Genomic DNA, 6306 nt, shown 5'->3' with positions numbered 1-6306 from the left:
AGAGAGAAAGAAAGCAAGAGGTTATTACACAAATATCAAACAGATTCACAGATGCAACTAGATTTTTAAATATATATATATAAATAGAGAAAAAAACCTCTGGTTTTGTGTAAACTTTTGGTAATAATCTACAGAAAATGAACAAAAAGACAGCAGGAAGTAATTGAGCCTAATAATCTTGCAGTAAAACCAATTCAAGAAAAAAAATCATTCCAACACTCTAATTTGGTGAAAAAATCATAGCATTTCAATTCCTATATTGATTCGATTTTGAGGCCATTCTCATGTACAAATGTCTCTTAAGTTTAAACACAGTTATCATTAAACAAATAAATAGAGAAAGCTTCTCTAGCTAGTAGCTACTAATCAACAATATCCAGATCACAGAATATTATATTTACCAAGACTCTTATTTATTTAATTCAATAAAACTCATAAACATTTGAAATCTGAATGTCTAAGAAAATAAGGGCATCAACCCAGTGGAAGAAAGAAAGCTTACTTCTGACATGCTCTACCAGGGCATCTTGGTTCATGTTATTCATAATGGTGTTTAGAGACTCAATAATGGGGCTATGCGTTCACTTATAGGGCAGCTTGAAATCATAATGGGAGTTATAACTCATAAGTGTTATTCATGATCAACTTAAACCAGTAAATGACGTAATAAAATTAATGTCATATGATGCATTTCACTTATATTGCATTTCCTCTACATGCACACAAAAAGTTAAATCAATTTTCATTCTGAACTTCTTAGCAATCAGTTTGTGGTCTCTCTTGCTATAGTCATGTTCAATATGAAAATTATTCATACTTTCCTTTGCCTCATAAAAGAAAAAGGTGTTTAGAGACTCAATAACGGGGCTATGCGTTCAAATCAACAAATTAAAAACATAGAACTTAGAGTTTGAAATGTAAGTAGAATAGCACCTCAGAAGCATCATGCAGGCTCTGGATCATATGCTAACTCTGGAGGAATAAAAGCTTTTGTTTTCTTCCTGTGTAAGTGTAATAATGGCAGGGGTGAAATAAAAAAATGAGGAGCATAAAAAACAAGAACCAAAAGTAGATGGTTTGCACTAAAACCCTATCTATTAACATAGGAGGAACTCCCTCACCCCCTAAGATTCCCTGATTCAGTTACTTAAGTACCTGCAGATGAGGAAAATATATTTCAGACAAAAGAAATTATTAGTACTAGTCTTGTAACATGCCAACTGTGCTTGTTCTTTACTGAGTTATTTGTTTAATTTCATTGCAAGTGGCTACTGTTAGTTTCATTCTAAGGTTAGTAGCTAAGAAAATATTCAATTATAGGTACTCACTATAAACTTCAAAAATGAAACTGGCATACAAGAAAATAATTATCTATAATTATACAAACACACACCCACACATAGAAATAGAAATATAGCATAGCTATGCTTACAAAAATTGGAGAAAAGATAGTACCTCCTCCCAATTTCACAGCGGTGATCTGAAATAAAGCCACCAACGCTTACAAATAATAGCAAGTCATTTTGAATAATTATATACCATGAGTAAATATAATTAGTATTAAAATGCTAGACTAATATACGGACCCTTTTGTAAAAGTCAACATATATCCACTCAATAAAGTGGCTTACGACATCATTGCAGTCCTCTAGGCGTCTAAAAACAACAAAAACAGTGTTGAAAAACCATTAAGAAACATTTACTTGAGGTGGTGCAACACATTGTACTTTTTATCAATGCACTCCAATTCGTCCCATTCAAACCAAAGACAAAAAAAAAAAAAATTTAAAATTAACAATCATAGAAATAAAGTAGCAAAAGCTGTTAAGATCACTAGCTTTAGGGGCCAAAAATGTGAGAAAAGTTTGAAAGAAATTATTTGGCTATGAAAATCCAATGTAGTAACTTAAGTAAGTGAAAAGTTTCTAATTTTTTATTGAACCTCTATGATTCTATGAATTCTAACAAAAAAAGTAAACTCAAAATAAATTCAGAAAATAATTTGGTATTATATATAATTAATAGAATATATAAGTTTCCTTTGACATGTTGGAACAAATCACTTTGCAATCATTTTAAGTTCCTCAAACCCACAAATTCGCAAAGACTCCAAATTATATATGGGATATGGTCACTCTTAAAAATAACTTAATATTGAATGAAGCAATTTATCAAACACTTTGCAGGCAATTAAATAAAAAATAGAAAGAAAACGCCAAAACTACAAGCATGAATCTGAAGGCAAATTACCGAAGCTTATCACAGAATTCCACTAGTATCAATAACCCACATTTGCAAAAATATATTAAATAATGCAAGCATTATGATCATATGTCTATAGACATATTGTTTCTTAATAATCTCCACCATAACAGAAGTGTCATACGACATTAAGTACCAATACCAGTTTTGTAGAACTAACAAATGGAAAACTCAATATCACACATTCTTAACAGTAAACGAAAAGGAAAACAGAGTTTATTGATTAATCACTAAAATACATTATATATGATAACGAAGTTGATGCTCTTACATATGACCAAAGGTCTTCAAAAAACCTTCAAGAAATACATAAATTAATTATATCCCTAAATCTATATAAATAAATGTACTATATACATAAGCAAACAAAGAAAGATACCAAAATAATATAATGGTATTCTAACTCAGGTGAACAAAATTAGAATTAAAAGGAATATCCCTGAATATTTTAATGAAGAAATCAAAGAAACTCAAAGCCATAATTGCATCTCAAACACATTATAAATCATCATCACTAATCCTAATGTCCTCTCGCATTTGTCCAGCTAGCCCTAAATAGTTGCCTAAAAATCATACCAGTATTATGTATTTGTTCGATCAATAAAACTAACCAACCAGCTGCTACCCTTTATGAAAATACCCACTATGGAATGTAGAAATTCAATGCTATTATTAAAGCTTTTTGTTGTAGTGTATACAGTAAGAATCATCAAATTAGTCCATTAACATAAATGAAAATTAATTACTCAAACTCCAAATAATTTCAAATAAAGTTTCCTTCCAATTTGAAATTTAATTGAGCCACTAAAATGAAAGTAGAATTACATTCATAATTTTTCTTATGTGTCTATGAAAAATTAAAAGAAAAATCAAAATAAATAAACATACAAGTGTATGCTTTTAACAATCTAATTAATCTACCAATAACCAAACCAATCAACCAAACACAAGTTCATTATAAGATAATAATAGATAATTCTACATAAAATCAGAAAACATTCCTCCCATATTATCAACCAACCATCTACCATTATCAATTCAAAATATTCAAACAACACACAAGTTTTCTTCCTTATCTCACCGCAGCACACAAATTTCTCATATCCTACTTCACTAAGACACACAAGTTCTCAACCTTCCGTTATCACCGCAACACTATGGATGAATATCTAAGATATTCAAACTCTTCTAACATTTGCATAATATTATAACAAAAACTAAAGTAAGAGAAGATACCTCTTGCAAACTGTTGGAAATAAAGTTTCCTTCCAATTTAAAATCCAATGAAGCCACTAAAATGAAAGCAAAATTACATACCAATTAATAAACTATCAACATCAATGGCCTTTAATTAGGAGTCCTAATTTAAAAAAAAAAAAGAAATACAACTCTTGCAACCAGGAAACTATCTCAAATAAAATTAGTCTAAAAAAGAAAAACTGAAATGGCTCAAAGTTTGATGTTCAATTGTACTTTGTAGTCCAGATATGTTTTTTTTGGTATGAACCGATCAGCCTCCAAGAAGAAAGCATTAGCACTTCATTAATACAAAAACATAGCCAACACAACAAACCCAAAATTATGGGAAAAGTTGCAGAGCAAATCCATTAACTAAAGCCAAAATAAATAACAAAATGAAAATGCAAAAATGCTTGGGTGCTGCAGATTTTAACCTTACTATATAATCTTCAAGTCATTACAAATATCTCCCTTCATCAATGACATATCAGGTTTGCTTTATTAATTAATTAAATCAGATACTTTTATGAACTTAGTAGCATGAGATCATTATTAAGAGCTAGCTATAGATATATAGAACCAATAATAAAACCCTTATGCACTCAAACTAAGGAAAAATAATTAAACAAACAATTGGTATGCACAAAAACAAATTAAGAGGAACTCATCAAACAGATTCATCAATACTCAATCTATTTAGATAGTCAAAGTACAGTACGTTTATGAAAAAATGCAATGTATCATTTTCGTACAAAGCATATAGACATAAAGTATCTCTTTATTAGAGAAAAGGTTACTCAAGGGAAAATAAAGATTTGAAAAGGTGCCAACAGAAGAAAATCCATCAGATATGGGAACAAAGGTGTTACCTCTTAGTAAGTTTAACTATCACAACTTAGTTTCTTAGTAGTCATTGCCAATGAATCATGTTCATTGGAGAGTTTCATCTGCATAAAACAATATGCAAAAAAGTTGCCCACAACTCTTAGTATATATATTAAAAAAAGAGTGAGTGAAAAAAAAAAGAAAAAAATCACCATCATTTGTACCTCTATAATAATTATATATAATATCAGAAACATAGAACCATGAATGGATATCATTTTATCACGTACAGTCAATTCTGTCAATTTTATGGTTCCCCTGCCATGATTCATCAGAAATGATTCATCAGATTATAGCTATGATTTGAAACAATAACACAATTAAGAATCGATACAAATATATTAACCATACAAAATTTGAATTGTAAATTGACATAATAGAAAAACAAACATTGTTCTGACCTTTTTTTAGGGAGGTTCATAAGCAATTATGTCTGACTTATGACTAATATATTTCACTAGTAACTTTTTTCAAACAAAAAGGACTATTAAAAATACTAACATAACAGAAACAGAATGAATCAGTTAAATTTCTTTGCCAATAATCTAGCCCTTAAATCCTAAATTTACATAAGTAAATTACTAGCATTTGTAGAGTACAAACTTGGGTTACTGTGAGAATTTACATTAATGTAATATACTTTAGATTATTAATAGTTACATATTGCACTGCAGCTTTTTTTCAAAAGAGCCAAGCCTATTTGGAACAAGTAATTTAGTTCTTAATTAAAAATCATAATATATATTAAAATTTTCATTAACCTACTGGAATTGCACCTAAATATATTTCATAATCTGCTGTCTTTCATTCTTGTACAGAAGCTAATCTATAGAGAACTGAATTCAATAGAGCATTATTTAGAGGACCTGGACTATTACTTACGTGGGAGTTCGAAATGAAAATTACACAGTTGAGTTTAAATGGCCAGCTTTGATGTACATTCAAATATGTGAGTATGGTCACCTAACAAAAATAATGGAATGAACTAAGGACTAATTTTGTTGATCAATCAATCTAAGTTAAGAATTTCTCCACAAAACAAAACGTAAGACAAAGCATTGCAAAGAATTTCAAAATACTAGGAATTAAAAGCTTATTGATACTGCAAAGCAAAGCAAAGATAATTGGATGATTTAAGTGAATTACAACTTACTGAAGTACCTTTCTGATTGAAGTATATATGCTATCCTTTGCTGTACTTGATTTCTCATGTCTTGGTACACACAACACAATCAAACATGGAAATACAAATCAATGCAACTCAATCTTAACTAGAGTTCACTAGAGTTTATAAGAGCAAGCATATTCCCACTGAATTCCTAATAACTTAGTACTATGATGAAAAATTGGTATTATTCCATTCTATGCACTACGTGGAAACAATAAAATTGTTGAAGTAATTGGATTTATGTAATTGTGCCAAAGCATGATTAAATTACTAACTTCAAAAGACTAAACAAGTACTTTGTTATTAAATAATGAAAGGCTTTTAGGGAAAACTCTTCAACAATATTTGAAACTCTAAAACTATGTCTCAAGAAAATAACTAATTTAAAGATAAGAGGCATGCCCTTTTTTTTCTGGCAGATTTTCTTTCCTAAGCCAATCAACATTCTCCTAAATATGTGTACTAAGACATCAACAATTTTTATTATGGGATACATTATTTCCACTTCATCAATCTTACACCTCGCACATGGAGCAAAAACACTGTTACATACCCTTAATGAAATGCAAATATTTGCTATTATGCCTAAAATTGTTGTTAAAAGCAAAAATATAAACGCAAGCAGCACCAAGTCTGACATAGAACCCAACTAACAAATAATAATTGTATTGTATATGCCCACAAAAATACAAGCCTGGCTAGTCAAGACTCAAGTAGCTAGTCATTCATGTGAAGAGAGAGAATAGTAACAG

The 6306-nt window shown here is 29.7% G+C and overlaps 1 long non-coding RNA gene across 1 annotated transcript; it reads right to left on the bottom strand.

Moving 5' to 3' along the window:
* Positions 1–1363: 1363 nt before the first annotated feature.
* LOC133830449 (uncharacterized) lies at positions 1364–1771 on the bottom strand. The gene is made up of 2 exons (XR_009892045.1): positions 1587–1771; positions 1364–1480 (listed from the first exon to the last, which is right to left on the bottom strand). It is a non-coding gene; the product is annotated as an uncharacterized LOC133830449 (long non-coding RNA).
* Positions 1772–6306: the final 4535 nt, after the last annotated feature.

Source organism: Humulus lupulus, chromosome 1, assembly GCF_963169125.1.
Source record: "Humulus lupulus chromosome 1, drHumLupu1.1, whole genome shotgun sequence".
In the NCBI taxonomy this organism is placed as follows: Eukaryota; Viridiplantae; Streptophyta; class Magnoliopsida; order Rosales; family Cannabaceae; genus Humulus; species Humulus lupulus.
The sequence above is the reverse complement of the archived record's forward strand: the minus strand, read 5'-3'. Positions and strand labels throughout refer to the sequence as shown.